General features: G+C 42.2%; 2 non-coding genes across 2 annotated transcripts; one reads left to right on the forward strand and one right to left on the reverse strand.

Annotated features, from left to right (window-relative positions):
• Positions 1 to 7,472: 7,472 nt before the first annotated feature.
• On the reverse strand, positions 7,473 to 7,579 carry LOC120268463. Its single transcript, XR_005538949.1, has one exon. It is a non-coding gene; the product is annotated as a small nucleolar RNA R71 (small nucleolar RNA).
• Positions 7,580 to 16,683: 9,104 nt separating this feature from the next.
• LOC120267880 lies at positions 16,684 to 16,790 on the forward strand. The gene has a single exon (XR_005538613.1). It is a non-coding gene; the product is annotated as a small nucleolar RNA R71 (small nucleolar RNA).
• Positions 16,791 to 17,077: the final 287 nt, after the last annotated feature.

Raw genomic sequence — 17,077 nt, forward strand, 5'->3', positions numbered from 1 at the left:
TAATAATACCCTCGTGAGTGGATAGTCGTATCCACAGGGAATAGTGATCAGAAACACAAAGATTGCTATTTAACTAAAGTGAATATGGATTGATAGTAGTGTGAACAATATCAATATGAAAAGAAATAAGAAGAACAAAAAATAGAGACGCTATAAAAAATGAGAGGAAAGACAATCGATAGAAAGTGGGGCACCCGGACATTGCTCCCCTTAGGACTATTGCTTCAAGTGCAAAACCAACTATTATGTTTCCTAACTGATGCTTAATGAGTCATGAAAATCCTAAACTACACGGTCCTAAACCTAAGGTCAACCATGACTAACTCTACATTATGCCTCGGTGGAGAAATTGCCCAGTCTCAACACTTGACACTGTGCAAAGTTGCTTAAAGCTCTAGGGACTCCAAGTGATTAACCCTATTCCCTAACATAGATCTAACCCTTTGGTCCAAGCGAAAGACCCCTAGTCACAATTATGCGCCAGATACTAAGGATTACTTTAATGCTTCACTCTGTTGCTTGCGCAACTAAGCCCTAACGGAGTTCATCTCTTAGCACTTCAATCTATTGTGACCGCAAAAAACTCTTAGAATGTGAAGGTAGAAAAAATCACACTAGAAGGGAAAGGGGACATTCTACTACCTCTCAACTCACCCTCTTGACACTCTCCAATCTTGCTTTGTCTAGCCCTCATGGTGTGTCACTCACTTACAAGGATTACAAATATAGGCTCTCAACCCTAGTGTCACTCTAAGGGAAAACCCATTCAATAAGCATTCAAGATTAGAACTTAATTAAAGACATCAATTAAAGAAACATAAAAGAAAGGTCAAAGAAACAATATCATCCTAGGGTTTATAAGTCTATGTACCCACTAGGGGTTTAGCTCTCCATAGAGCAAGATACAATTAATAATGAAATTGAAAGTGAAATCATGCAATCCATAAGTAAAACACCCTTGGTATTCATGTCGATTGTTTTGTGGAGTGGCCACGTCTTCTCTAAAGGTTTCCTCATCAAGCCTAGGGTACATCTCACCAAATTGATGCCGATGAAAGATCCCCCAATAACTCTCTTCTGAAGGAACATGGTGTAGAAAGCCATAGAACCACTCTAAAAGCCTTGCCAAAGCCCCTCTAAACCCTAGCCACGAGCGCCTCCAAAGATGGTGAAGAGATCGGCAAAAGATGGAAAAAAGGATTTTCTAAATGGACTGAAATGGCGACTTAAATAGTGCTGAAATCGGGCATCCACACGGGTATGTGGAATTTTCACATGCCCGTGTGAATCTGCAGGAATCAATTTTCCAGTGGCCTGTGAACAGTAACTACTATAGTAATTTACGACAGTACTCCGCCAAAATACTCCTGAATCCACACTTTCATCGAGGCCACATGAACTAGCACACATCCATGTGGTAGATCACGTTGCATCTTTAATAAAATCACATTTAACAATAATCTTACTAGTGTTGCACAAGTCATAATGCATGAGTGTGACTATCTCTGTGCCCCTCTAATTCACATATTCACTTGAGCACAACAGAGGTTGGCACACACTCACGTATCTTTGAGCACAACTCGCGTCTTCACATTTGTTCACCCCAAGATGTCATCAACAAAGTGCCTCCACGGTCTACTTTGGCTTCTTTCTTCTACACTTGTCTCCACAAGCCTTCATGCACAAAATTAACACAAATACACATGTATGAGTGATAAAATCTGAGAAAAGTAATGCTCATTGTAAGAAAAGAATACTTCATATTACTAATACACAAGCACTTATCAATCATTAACAAACATACCCAGAATAGCACCGAATATATACCAAGATGTGCTAAAAGACAAGTAAAAGCATGAATTGAGGGTAAAAAGACATGATATGCATTGCACTCATCATATTTCTACCGGGATCTCATAGGGGAATAGAATCAGTGATCTGGAGGCAAGGACCGATTATTCTTGGATTTTCTCAACTTAATTAACTAGGTTTAGAAACACTTTGTGAATCATGCGCTTAATGTCATATCTTAGACTGAGCATTGCCCGAGTACCTCATTTTCATTGATTGAGACTTCTCTCATTTTTACTCTTCCTTGTTTGCTTGTGACATTTATATTTCTCATGGTTAAGTTCATTTCATCACCTATCATAAATAATAATCAAGATAACTGTCATACAACCACCCAAATCCCTCCAATTATGCTTAACGATTCTCCAATTATATTGTTTAATAAATTATAGAAGTAGACTAAAGAAACAAAGTAAACTTTTAGGTTATTGATTAAGAGAAATGAAAGTAATAGGAGTATTTTTCCGCTCCTAGGGAAATACGACCCTCGTGCTCACCCACGGATATTACTCGATGACCCAAACATTCATGGTATTCATGAACTCATTGTAATATTATTTGTATATTTATATTCATATTTACAATATACATATGAGAGGTCCATCTAGTTTTTTGTGCCATTACTGAGGAGTGCTTAGTCGAGAGATTCTACAAAAACATTTAGCTTAGAGTTTTAGCCATTTAATTTTTTTTTATCTAATTTAGTTAATTCAATTTATCACTTGTTTATATTATTACTACACAATACTGTGAACTTTTGTCTCTTCATGGTAGGTATGAAAGGTCAGTTGAAGAGGGCATTATCCTTACTTGATCAATTGATTGAACACCACCTAACGTAGAAACTTGATCCACAATACCCCAATATAGTCTAGTAGTCTCCTATACTCAATATTCACTATGAACAACATGAAGAGATTGTTTTGGCAAGAAACGTTTAATCAGTTTATGAAAATAGGATTATTAGAAGAGAGAATAGTGAGCAGCACGTAGAAAACTCTATTGGAATTGACAGTTTGTAGACAGATGGCATCAACAAGGAGGAAAATAAGGTTTATGAAATAGAGGACGATATCAGTTATGATTAAGGTCTAGAGGAAGAGGAAAGCACCACTGGAGTCATGTTGAACATGGATAACAGGCTTAAACCATCCATTGAGGAACCCTGGACATGGAATTGAAGACATTACTATAACATTTTGAGCATGCCTTCTTAGAAGAAGAATCAAAGCTCCCAGTGACCATTGTGGAAAGTTTAACTAATGAACAAAAAGAGAAATTAGTGGGGTTTTATGGAAGCATAAGAGAGCCATTGCTTGGAAGATATCTGTCATCAAGGGATACAACTTATCCTTTTGTACCCATAAGATCCTGATAGAAGATGATCACAAAACCTCTGCTTTACCTCATCAAAGATTGAATCTGAATATGAAGAAGTGGTGAAGACAGAGATAATGAAACTTTTTTATGCACATATCATCTATCTAATTTCAGATAGTGCATGGATGAGCCTGTACAAGTGGTATCAAAAAAAAGGAGGGATGACCATAATTACCAACGAGAAGAATGAGCTTACACCCACTAGAATAGTCATAGGTTGATGAGTGTGCATCGACTACAGAAAACTTAATGACTCCAATAGAAAGAACGTCTTCCCATTATAGTTTATAGATTAGATGTTCAAGAGGTTAGTAGGATATTCATATTATTGTTTCTTAGATGTATTTTCAGGATACTTTCAAATCCCCATTGCTTCGGAAGATCAAGAGAAGCCCACATTCACATGCCCATACCAAACTTTTACGTATCACTGAATGCCTTTCGGGTTATGCAATACCCTACGACATTTCAGAGATGCATGTTGGATATCTTAGACGACATGGTGGAAAACACGATGGAGGTGTTCATGGATGATTTCTCTGTGTTGGGTGACTCCTTTAATATCCGCCTCTGAAATCTAGAGCCGGTTCTAGAGAGATGTAAGGAGACTAACCTTGTGCACAGTTGATAGAAACATCACTACATTATTCAGGATGATATCATATTTGAGCATGGGATTTCAAGAAAGGGGATTATAATGGACAAGGCTAATTAAGAAGCTTCCACCACCCACGTTAGTGAAAGCAATTTGTAGTTTTCAGGGACATGCTATCTTTTACAAAAGGTTCATTAAAGACTTCTTACAGATTGTTAGACCTTTGACCAAGCTCTTGGAGAAGGATGCACTATTTCACTTTAATCAAGATTGCACGTTAGTGTTTGAAACATTAAAGGATAGACTTTGACACACCCCTTGCGTGTGACCCTCAAGTGCATGGGTTTATCAAAGTAAAAAATCCCAGGTGAGTGGGTTATCGTATCCATAGGGAATAGTGAATAGAAACACAGTGATTTCTACTTAACTAAGTGAAGATAAAATAATAATGGTGTGGATAAAATCAATGTGAATGAGACTAAAGAAAATAAGAAAGAGAGGCACGATAAAATGAGAGGGAAGGCAATCAATTCTAAATGGGGCACTCGGACATTGCTCCCCATAGGGTTATTGATTCAAGTGTAAGACCAACTATTATATCTCCTAACTGATGCTTCATGAGTTGTGGAAATCCTAAAATACACGATCCCAAACCTAAGGTCAACCGTGACTAACTCTAAACTATGTCTCGGTAGAGAAATCGCTCAGTCTCAACACCTCATACTGTGCAAAGTTGCAAGAAGTTCTAGGGATTCCAAGTGATAAACCCTATTCCTGTATGTTGATCCAGCCCTTTTTTCTAGGTGAAAGATCTCTAGTCATGATTAAGCCCTAGGTACTAAGGAGTACTTCAACACTTCACTCTTTTGCTCACGCAAATAAGCCCGAGCGGAGTTCCTCTCTTAGCACTTCACTCTATTGTGACCGCAAAGAACTCTAGGAAATGGAGGTAGGATAAATCATACCAGAGGGGAAAAGAGATGCTCTGATACCTCTTGACTCATCCTCTCGACCCTCTTAAATCTTACTTTGTCTAACTGTCATGGTGTGTCACTCACTCACAAGGATTACAAATGTAGACTCTCAACCCTAGTGTCACTCTATGGGAGAAATCATTCAACAAGCATTCAAGATTAGAACTTAATTAAAAACATCAATTAAGGAAAACATAATAAAAGGTTTATGAAACAATAGAATTGATAAGTGCTTGTGCGATAAGAATACGAAGCGTTCTTTCCTTATGATGAACATTACTTTTGTCAGGTTTTAGCACTAATATGTGTGTATTTATGTACTTTTATGCAGGTTGGGTTGTGAGGCAGATTATTTGCGAAAGAAGGTATGCCAACCTCCTTGTATTCGAGCTAAGGCAATGATTTGGAGGGGCATGAAAACAGTTACATCCTAGTATTCTGGCTTGTGCATATTTAGCAAGATCTCCACCAACGTGACCGTTTATTGAAGAACCAAGATGATCTACGATGTGAACGTGTGCCCATTTACGTTACCTCGATGAAAGCATGGATTCGGGAGTATTTCGGGAAGTTACTGTAGCAGGGTACTGTAGAAATCACTGGAGCAGGTACTGTTTACAGATGGCCGAAGAAGCAGTAAAACAGAGGAGCCACACGGGCGTGTGGAAATTTCACACGCCCGTGCGTTAATTTCATAGGCCCGTGTGGAATATCTACAGGGGCGTGTGGAATCCCGATTCCAGACCTATTTAAGGCCGATTTCAGCCATGATTTCATCATTTTTTTCTCCATCTTTTCCCCAACTTGAGAGAGGGCTGCGGCTAGGGTTTTGAGAGGTACTGGCTAGGGATTTGGAGAGGTTCTATGGCTCCAACATCGTCATCTCTTTGAAAGAAGGTTGGTAAGGGAGCCTCCGTCAGATTGATTCGGCGAGGCATTTCTTTTACCGGATAAGGGGATCTTACGACGAGTAGAGGACTCTCCACAAGACCATCGCCATGACTATTGAGGAGGTTTTCCTATTGATTACTTTCTTTTACATTTGATTTCATTATCATTTGTATTGTGCTCCATGGAGAGCTAAACCCCCTGTGGGTACTTGGGTATTTGTGAACCCTAGGATGTATTAGTTTCATTGAATCTTTTTATTATGCTTTCAATTAATTGATGTTATTGTGAGTTCCAATCTTGAATGTTTAATCGTTTGAATGCTCCCTTAGAGTGATACTAGGGTTGAGAGTTCATGTGGTAACCCTTGTGAGTGAGTGACACACCACAAGAGTTAGACAAAGATTGATTGGAGAGGGTTTAGAGGGTGAGTCGAGAGGTACAGGAGCGTCCCTTTTCCCCTCCGGTGTGATAGATTCTACCTCCGTTTCTCGAGTTCTTTGCGGCCATAATAGAGCAAATGAGCTAAGGGATGACCCTCCGCTGGGGCTTAGTTCCGAGTGCAATGGAGTGAAGCGTTGAAGGTGATTTTAGCATGTAGGGCTTAATTGTGGTTAGGGACCTTTCTTCTGGACCAAATGGTTAGGTCTACAATTAGGAAGAGATTTATCACTTGGAATCCCTAGAGCTTAATGCAATCCTTCTTACAAGTGCGAGGTTGAGAGGTTGTTCAACTTCTCCTTCGGGACATGTAAAGGATTAGGCTTGGTTAACCCTAGATTCGGGGCCATGCATTAAAGGATGTCCCTAACTCACCATTGCATTAGTTCGGACTCATAATAGAGAGTTCTTACACTTGAAATGATTTTCCTAGGCGGATCAATACCCGGGTACCCCATCTTTATCGATTGCCTTACCTTCTACTTTACTTTTGCTCTCTTTCGGGTTATTTTACTTTTGACAATTGAATCTTATCACACTTATTACTATTTATCTTTCATATAGTTAAGAAGAAAGTTAAGTAATTTTATTCCCTTTTCCCTGTGGATATGATACCCCACTCAACAGAGATTTATTACTTCGACAACTCCGTGCACTTGCGGGGAGCTTTGTCAAGTTTTTGGTGCCGTTGCCGGGGAAAAGGCGTTTAAAGATACTTTGTACTTTTGTTTCTTTATCTATTCCTTTATCCATTCTATTTCACATTGTCTTTTCTATCATCGTTCTGATTTGTTTTCTTTCCTTTGTGCAGCTTCAGGTTGATGACCCGAGGGAACCCCTCAATATTGATTGAAGGAGACCCCGAGCTTGAAAGAACACTTAGAAGAAAAGGGAAAGGACCTGTGGAAGAACAATCTAATCTAGCTGATTTGGAAGTTGAAGGGTCAGATAATATGGCAGAACAGAATGAGCAATAGAGGATACTCTCTGATTATGCTAGACCCTCGGTTTTGGGCACGCAATCGAGTATTGTGTGACCCCTAATTACAGCTCAGAATTTCAAGCTAAAGCCAGCATTCATCCACTTGTTGCAGCAATCCGCACAGTTCAATGGTTTGGCCGATGAGGATCCAAACAGTCACATAGAGAAATTTCTTTAGGTGTGTTATATGCTCAAGATAAATAGGGTGACGGATGATGCCATCAAGTTGAGAGCCTTCCCATTTTTCCTAAAAGGGAGAGCAAAGCAGTGGCTACACTCATTACCTAGAGCCTCGATTACTACATGGGAGGAGATGGTAGATGTTTTTCCAGCCCGTTATTTCCCTCCTAGAAAATCTGCAAAGCTTAGGAATGAGATCTCATCTTTTGTATAGTCAGAATTGGAGTCTCTATTCGAGACATGGGAAAGGTTCAAGGAGCTCCTGAGAAAGTGCCCACAACATGGATTCCCAGAGTGGATGATTGTTCAGACTTTTTACAACGGGTTGAATCTGAGTACAAGACAACTCTTGGATGCGGCAGTAGGAGGTACCTTAAGTAGCAAGACCCCCGATGAGGCCCGTCAACTTATTGAAGAAATGGGTTTAAACAGCTACCAATGGAATGCCAGGGAGAAGAAAAAGGTGGCCGGTCTTCATGAGATAGTTGCAGTAACTTCATTGGCGGCGCAAGTGGAAAATTTGAGTAAGAAGTTAGATCTTCTAACTTCAAACAGAGTGGCGGCCGTGAGTACTTGCACCGGGTGTGGTGGAGGACATGCTCCCTCCGATTACCCGATCTCTATTTATGATGCATCTTCGGTTGAGAAAGTCAATTTTGTAGGTAATGACATGAGGACTCAAGGAAACTCATATAGTAATACCTACAATCCAGGTTGGAAGAATCATCCCAATTTCTCATGGAGCAACCAAGGTCCACAAAAGGCCATGGGGCCAACGGGTTTCCAACAACAAGCCCCGAATGTGGAAACATAGTTTTAGGTTTGGAAACCCGAATGAATGATTTGGAGAAGGCCTTGACTAGATTTGTGCAATCTTCAAATCCAAGGTTTAAATCAGTTGAGGCTACACTTCGCAATCACACCACCTCTTTGCAAAACCTTGAAAACAAGGTGGGGCAGATTGCAAATTCTCTCTCGGAAAGGCCACATGGAAGCTTGCCGAGCAATACCGAGACCAACCCTAGAGAGCATGTGAAGGTGATCACTTTGAGAAGTGGTCGTGAGGTTGAAGTTAGGCTTCTGGGTGAGAAGGCAAAAGAACACGCACCCGAGGTTATAGAGGTTGAAAAGGGAACAAGCAAAGAGTAGGATGTGGCAATCCCACCTTTCAAGCTGGGAATCCCTTATCCCTCTAGATTGAAGAATGACCAAGGAGATGAATAGTACAAGAAGTTCTTGAGTTTGTCCAAGCAACTCCACATCAATATTCCTTTTGTTGAGGTATTAGCTCAAATGCCTAAGTATGCGAAATTCTTGAAAGACTTGTTGACTAACAAGAGGAAATTAGAGGAGAGTGCTTCAATGATTTTAGATGCATCTTTCTCGGTGGTGTTGCCAAAGAACATGCTGAACAAGAAGAAAGACCCGGGAAGCTACATCATTCCGTGTAATATTGGCAATCTAGGTGAAGAAATGGCATTGGCGGACTCAGGGGCTAGCATCAACGTCATGCCATACACTTTCTTTCAAAATCTAGGCTTGGGCGAGCCTAGGCCCACTCGGATGACTTTGCAATTGGCGGACCGAACAGTGCGACATCCGAGAGGCATTATTGAAGACGTGTTTGTCAAGGTGGACAAGTACATTTTTTCAGTTGACTTTGTAGTGCTAGACGTCGATGAGGATGCGGATGTACCCTTGATACTTGGGAGACCGTTCTTGCGGACTTCCAAAGCATTGATTGACATGGATGGTGGGGAGCTAACTTTGAGAGTCGGAGATGACAAGCTCACATACCGCCTTGCTAAAGCCATGCGGCATTCCCTTGATTTTGATGATACATTGTATCTTCTAGACACTACTGATGAGATTGTTGATGAATACATGCAGGAAATGTTCAATCCGGACCCGTATGAGGGTTTGTTCGACCAAGAGGAGGAAATTGAAGAAGTAATGATGCTTGGTTCGACTGAAGAAGTACCATCTACCCCGGGGTTCTTGAAGAAGGTGCTCCGGAAGATTAAGAGGGCAAGGAGACGCCACCGAAAACACTACAAGACTGTTGGAGGTGTGCGCAAACCGAACGATGAATCGTTTCTAGGTAGTCCCAAGCCCGATAATTCACCCTCTACTCTCAAGAAACTTTGCTGATCATGCTTTCAAGCCATGGGTAAGGGGGCAACTTTCATCTATGAACCCCCGTGAGGTAAGACGAGGTATGTCAAGCTTAGTAACGTTTAACAAGTGCTTCTTGGGAGGCAACCCAAGTGTTTTCTTTGCATGATTTGGTGAACCTAAGGCCAAGCACTTCCAATAGTCCCTTCATCTATGCATACAATATTTTAACTTTTGCTTGAGGACAAGCAAAAGCTTATGTGTGGGGGAGTTTGATAAGTGCTTGTGTGATAAGAATGCGAAGCGTTCTTTCCTTATGATGAACATTACTTTTGTCAGGTTTTAGCACTAATATGTGTGTATTTATGTACTTTTATGCCCGTTGGGTTGTGAGGCCAATTATTTGTGAAACAAGCCATTGTAGATCATTTTACGCATTATTTGGAGGAGATCTTGAGAAGGCTCAAACGCGGAGATATGAGTCGGGTTTAGAATGATAGAATGTATGCCAACCTTCTTGTATTCCAGCTAAGGCAATGATTCAGAGGGGCACGAAGATAGTTACATCCTAGTATTCCAGCTTGTGCATATTTAGCAAGATCTCCACCAACGTGACCGTTTATTGAAGAACCAAGATGATCTACGACGTGAACGTGTGCCCGTTTACGTTACCTTGATGAAAGCATGGATTCAGGAGTATTTCAGGCTGTTATTGTAGCAGGGTACTGTAGAAATCACTGGAGAAGGTACTGTTTACAGCCGGCCGAAGAAGCAGCAAAACAGAGGAGCCACACGGGCATGTGGAAATTCCACACGCTCGTGCGTTAATTCCATAGGCCCGTGTGGAATATCCACAGGGGCGTGTGGAATCCCGATTTCAGCCCTATTTAAGGCCGATTTTAGCCCCGATTTCATCATTCTTTTCTCCATCTTTTCCCATACTTGAGAGAGGGATGCAGCTAGGGTTTTGAGAGGTATTGGCTAGGGATTTGGAGAGGTTCTACAGCTCCGACATCATCATCTCTTTGGAAGAAAGTTGGTAAGGGAGCCTCTGTCGGATTGATTCGGCAAGGCGTATCATATACCAGACAAGGGGATCTTGCGACGAGTAGAAGACTCTCCACAAGACCATCGCCACAACTATCGAGGGGGTTTTCCTATGGATTACTTTCTTTTAGATTTGATTTCATTATCGTTTGTATTGTGCTCCATGGAGAGCTAAACCCCCTAGTGGGTACTTGGGTATTTGTGAACCCTAGGATATATTAGTTTCATTGAATCTTTTTATTATGCTTTCAATTAATTGATGTTATTGTGAGTTCCAATCTTGAATGTTTGATCATTTGAATACTCCCTTAGAGTGACACTAGGGTTGAGAGTTCATGTGGTAACCCTTGTGAGTGAGTGACACACCACGAGAGTTATACATGAGCGTCCCCTTTCCCCTCCGGTGTGATAGATTCTATATCCATTCCTCGAGTTCTTTGCGTCCATAATAGAGCGAATGAGCTAAGGGATGACCCTCCACTGGGGCTTAATTGCGAGTGTAATGGAGTGAAGCGTTGAAGGTAATTTTAGCATCTAGGGCTTAATTATGGTTAGGGACCTTTCTTCTGGATCAAAGGGTTAGGTCTACAATTAGGAAGAGATTTATCACTTGGAATCCCTAGAGCTTAATGCAATCCTTCTTACGAGTGCGAGGTTGAGATAATCAATACCCGGTACCCCATCTTTATTGATTGCCTTACCTTCTCCTTTACTTTTGCTCTCTTTCGGGTTGTTTTACTTTTGAGAATTGAATCTTGTCACACATATCACTATTCATCTTTCATATAGTTAAGAAGCAAATTATGTATTTTTATTCCCTTTTCCCTATGGATATGATACCCCACTTGCGGGGAGCCAGTGTCACTTTCCACCCAACAAGCTCAACTAAACAACAAAACTATTTTGTTCTTTCTTTTCATTTTTTCATCATTTTTTTAGAACTAACACAAGAAACAACTAAAACTAGTCCCTTATACATCAAGCATGAGTTTCAAATAGGGTTCAAAGGGTGAGTAGTGCAACAAGTGTCAATCGGACAAAAATTCCTACAAATTCAAGCAAAAACTAGAGCATGAAAACATTCAATGTTAAATTTTTTTCTAAATTGAAGAATACAATCAATGCAACTAAGGTGAACTACCATTAGCTATGTGAGCATGTATATCAATCAAAACTAGTACAAAAGAGATGCATGCGCTATGAAACTCCCCCTAACACTTAAGTTGTACATTGTCCCCAATGTACACATGCAAGCTCATTCATAATGTAACTCAATTAGACTCAGATGTGGAAGAAGCAATCGAAACAATACTCCCCTGACTCCTAGTGTTGCATTTAATGGAGCTAAGTCCTTTCGAGTGTTGTTCCAATGGGTCGTCAAGCTCACACGGCCAAGTGGCGAAACATCTTGACCGTACCCATGACAAAGTCTCAATTCCCATGATGACAAGACCATCTGCACGCATACACGAGGGGGTTCAGTGAAGCTCAATAAAAAAACAAAAATAACTCGAGTATATAAAAGATAAGACAATGAATATAACTCAAGATACAAAATGAAAATAAACTCATAAGGGGAGTCCTTTCTGAGTATACAAGTCCAAAATAAAATACATAAATAAAAGACGAGGAAAATAAAATAAAATGTCGATGTCGTGCTCTGGATCCTCTGCTGCTGCTGATGCTAGATCAAAGGGTGCTGGTGGAGGTGGTGAAGGAGATGCTGGCGGAGCTGAGGGGGCCGGAGGAATCCTCGGCCGCAGGACAAATGATGAGCCGATGTCTCACTCTAAGATCTACTGTAAGGTGTCAAAACATGCCATGAACTCCGTATACTGTGCGGCCTGCGTAGCCCTAATATCGGCAATCCTTGCTCAGGCCTCCGCTATCTCTGTCAGTATCACCCCCACAGCGCTCTCGAGCCTCTCAAAGCGATCCTAAGCTCGAGATGGTGAAAACATGCGCACGGGAGGTGGATCCTCTATCACCGGAGGAGCCTCGGTTTCCATAGGTGCTGACTGAGGCTCAGGGGCAGGCTGGGAAGCCTCGGCATCATCATCCTCCTCCTTGGCTATCTCTGGGGTCAAAAGAACCAAAGCATAAACCCCTGTCTGAACCCTACAGACCATGCCCATCAATCTCATCATCTCCAGGCTCAGGGGCACAAGTATACTCTTCTTCTCGGCCCCGCAAATCGTGGCCAAGAAACCCATACCGAGAGCTAATCTCGTAATGTATGGACCCGAGAAGATCGCTCCCAATCTGGCATACTGGCCCTGATGTCGTATGTACTCAGTGATGATGTGCCCTAGATGGATGGTGTGCTCTACATCATAAAATACATGTACAGAAGCTCCTGTCGGCTCAGATCGCCAGTGCTATCACCAAGGCCATTCACCGACCTGCTCATGATGGTATGTAGATATCGATACGCAGGTCGGGAAAGGCACGTGGCCTTGGACACCCCCGGCTCATATTGGCTCTGACCACATAATGATCTGTAAGCTCTCGTGAGGGTCGAGCTCCGAGGATAATCTGCCGGTGGCGGGAGTACTCTTCGGGTGTCACGTAAATGCCTCCTGGTACAAGCCGAGCCGAAATGAAAACTGCATGATACTTAGACTATAGTGATCTCCAAGTGCTCTGAACTGAACTATGTCGAGGTCGTCAAATCTCGTATATGATCTATCGAACTTGAATGACGACAGAACTTTCAGTGTAAGCTCCCAGATTTCTGTCTCTCTAATCGTCAATAACTGTCTCCAACCTCTAACTAAAAGGAGATCCTCGACTTCATCAGCGAACTCATCCTCTTGATGGAAATCTCTCAATATACTCATGTCCAAGAACTGAGTTTGTCTGAATCGAAGTCTCGACAGACGCTCAAAACGAGCCTGATGTTCGAGAATAGTGAATCTCTTGCTCTCGGACTCGGGGGACGACTCTCGTGGTCACTTATTAGCTTGATTCTTTAACCTGTGTGCCATAGTCTATAAAAATTGAAAGAGAATTGATCAAACAAGTTAATTCAACATAGCTGCAGAAATCCACACGGTCATGCGAAATTTCCGCACGCCCGTGTGGATCCACGGGCCGTGAACAATTGCACGACAGCGCAATAAACTCCACAAATGCACCATTACAACACTTTTACTTCGTTCTAAAAATAAATAATCATTCTAATTGAATAAACAAAGCATTATTGACTACTTTCATCGATGAAAATCATGAATTTGGGAAGGAAATCAAGGATAGGGCTTACCGTCAACTTGAGATGGGAAAGCTTTGAAAATGGTCGGAAAACCAAGTAAAATCCTTCCCAATTGGCGATATGAGGTCCGGAAACAATGTAGAAGTGCTCTCAGACAACCGGAGGATATTAGGATGAAGAGGAACAAAAATCCTTTTAAAAGGACTCGCCTCTTGGAGTTCTGTACATCCGCACGGGCATGTGGAAATTACACACGCTTGTGTATCTCCACAGGAAAGCTTCATAGGTACAGGTGCACGCCCCTGTGTGCTCTCAAGAAAACACTCACTACCTTTGAATGCAAATACATGGGCGTGTGATAAATATCCACGCCCATGTGCCCGACTGACAGGGGCAGCCGCACACCCCTGTGGCTGCTCTCGACATCCGAGAAAAATTGCTAAGTGTTCCGAACGCCCATGTGGAAATTCCACACGGGTATGGGCATTCACAAGCCCAACTCACAAGGGCAGCCGCACGCCCTGTGTCTTCTCGGGATGGGGAGAGCTCCTTTACAGAGATTCGCATGGGCGTGTGGAAATTACCCACACCCATGCGATTTTCACAAGGTCACCCACAGGGGCGAGTCCACGTCCCTGTGTGCTTTCGGGAAAGTCTGCCAATCTCTGCAGGACTTCACACGCCCATGTGGAAATTACCCACGGGCGTGCGAGGATCGCATGGTCATTCATAGGGGCGAGTCCACGCCCCTGTGCCTTCTCTGGATGAGCTCGCAATACAAAACCACCGGCGTGTGTTAATTCCACACGCCTGTGTGTTTTCTCTGGATACTTAGAAAACTCTGCAGGCTCTGTAGAAAATTTTTGAACATGCTTACACACTCAGAGCCTACCCCAATATGCAATTTATACCAGTGAAAAACATGAGAAATAGCTCAAACGACCAAAACTTCGTCAAATTCATATCAAAACACACGATGAACTTGAGAACCCACGATAAAAATAGTAGCACAAGTATATAAAAATCAAGACACCAACACTCAACACTTTATTCATACAAACACTAAACTAACAAATTAGGAAAACAGTGAACACTTAGGTTACCTCCCAAGAAGCGCTTGTTTAACGTCACTTAGCTTGACGTACCTTGTCTTACCTCACGGGGGCTCATAGATGAAAGTTGCCCTCTTACCCATGGCTTGGAAACATGATGAGCAGAATCTCTTGAGGGTAGAGGATGAATTGTCGGGCTTGAGACCACCTTGAAATGGTTCATCCAAATTGTTCGGTTCACGCATGTCTCCAACAGTCTTGGATCGTTTTTGGTGGCATCTCCTAGACCTCTTCAATCTCCAGAGCACCTTCTTCAAGATCCCCGGGGTAGATGGTACGTCTTCCATCTAACCAAACATCATGATCTCTTCATTATCCTCCTCTTGGTCGAACAAGCCTTCGTATGGATCCAGATTGAACATCTCCTATATATATTCATCAACAATCTTATCAGTAGCATCTAGAAAGTACAAAGTATCATCGAAATCAAGAGAATGCCGCATGGCTTCAGCAAGGTGGTATGTGAGCTTGTCATCTCCAACTCTCAAAGTTAGCTCTCCGTCGTCCATGTCAATCAATGCTTTGGAAGTCCGCAAAAACGGCCTCCCAAGTATCAAGGGTACATCCGCATCCTCATCGATGTCTAGCACTACGAAGTCAACAGGAAAAATGTACTTGTCCACCTTGACAAGCACGTCCTTGATGATACCTCTCGGATGTCTCACCATTAGGTCCGCTAGTTGCAAAGTCATTCGAGTAGGTCTAGGCTCGCCCAAGCCTAGCTTTTGAAAGAAGGTGTATGGCATGACATTGATGCTAGCCCCTGAATCTGCCAATGCTATTTCTTCACCTAGATTACCGATATTACACGGAATGATGAAGCTCCCCAGGTCTTTCTTCTTGTTCGGCATGTTCTTTTACAAGACCGCCGAGCAAGACGTATCTAAGATCACTGAAGCACTCTCCTCCAACTTCCTCTTATTGGTCAACAAGCCCTTCAAGAATTTGGCATACTTAGGCATTTGGGCCAATGCCTTAACAAAAGGAATATTGATGTGGAGTTGCTTGAACAAACTTAGGAACTTCTTGTACTGTTCATCGTCTTGGTCATTCTTCAATCTAGAGGGATAATGGATCCTTGGCTTGAAAGGTGGAGGTGCCACCTCCTTCTCTTTGCTTGTTCCCTCTTCAACCTATATAACCTCAGGTCTGTATTCATTTGACTTCTCACTCGGAAGCCTACTGTCGACCTCACGACCACTTCTCAAAGTGATCACCTTTCCAATAAGGACTTCGCAATCTACCCCATTTGATTTTCAAGATTATGTAAGGAGGCGGTATGGTTGTGAAGTGTAGCCTCAACTGATTAAAACCTTGTATTTGACGATTGCACAAACCTAGTTAAGGCCTTTTCCAAATCATTCATTCGGGTCTCCAAACCTGAAACTTTGTTTTCCAAATTTGGGCCTTTTTGTTGGAAACCTGGTGGCCCCATGGCCTTTTGTGGACCTTGGTTGCTCTACAAGAAATTAGGATGATTCTTCCAATCCATATTGTAGGTGTTGCTGTATGGGTTCCCTTGAGTCCTCATGCTATTACCTACAAAATCGACGTTCTCAACCGAAGATGCATCACTAATAGATATCGGGCAATCAGAGGGAGCATGTACTCCACCACACCTAGTGCAAGTAATCATAGCCGCTACTATGTTCGAAGTTAGAAGATCTAACTTCTTACTCAGTGATTCCACTTGAGCCGCTAACGAAGTCACTGCATCTATCTCATGGAGACCGACTACCTTTTTCTTCTCCCTGGCATTGGTAGCTGTTTAACCCCATTTCTTCAATTAATTGATGGGCCTTACTGGGGTCTTGCTACCAAAGGTACCTCCTATTGCCGCATCCAAGAGTTGCCTTGTACTTGGATTCAGACCATTGTAAATGGTCTGACCAATCATCCACTCCAGGAATCCGTGTTGTGGGCATTTTCTCAGGAGCTCCTTGAACCTTTCCCACGTCTCAAATAAAGACTCCAATTCCAATTGTACAAAGGATGAGATCTCATTCCTAAGCTTTGCAGATTTTCTGAGAGGGAAATAATGGCCAAGAAAAGCTTCTGCTATCTCCTCCCATGTGGTAATTGATGCTCTAGGTAATGAGTGTAGCCACTGCTTCGCTCTCCCTTTCAAGGAAAATGGGAAGGCCCTCAACTTGATGACATCATCCGTTACCCCATTTATCTTCAGCATATCATACACCTTGAGAAAGTTCTCTATATGACTGTTTGGATCCTCATCGGCCAAACCGTTGAACTGCGTGGATTGCTACAACATATGGATGAATGCCGGCTTCAGCTCGAAGT

Source organism: Dioscorea cayenensis, chromosome 1 (genome assembly GCF_009730915.1).
Source record: "Dioscorea cayenensis subsp. rotundata cultivar TDr96_F1 chromosome 1, TDr96_F1_v2_PseudoChromosome.rev07_lg8_w22 25.fasta, whole genome shotgun sequence".
NCBI lineage: Eukaryota > Viridiplantae > Streptophyta > Magnoliopsida > Dioscoreales > Dioscoreaceae > Dioscorea > Dioscorea cayenensis.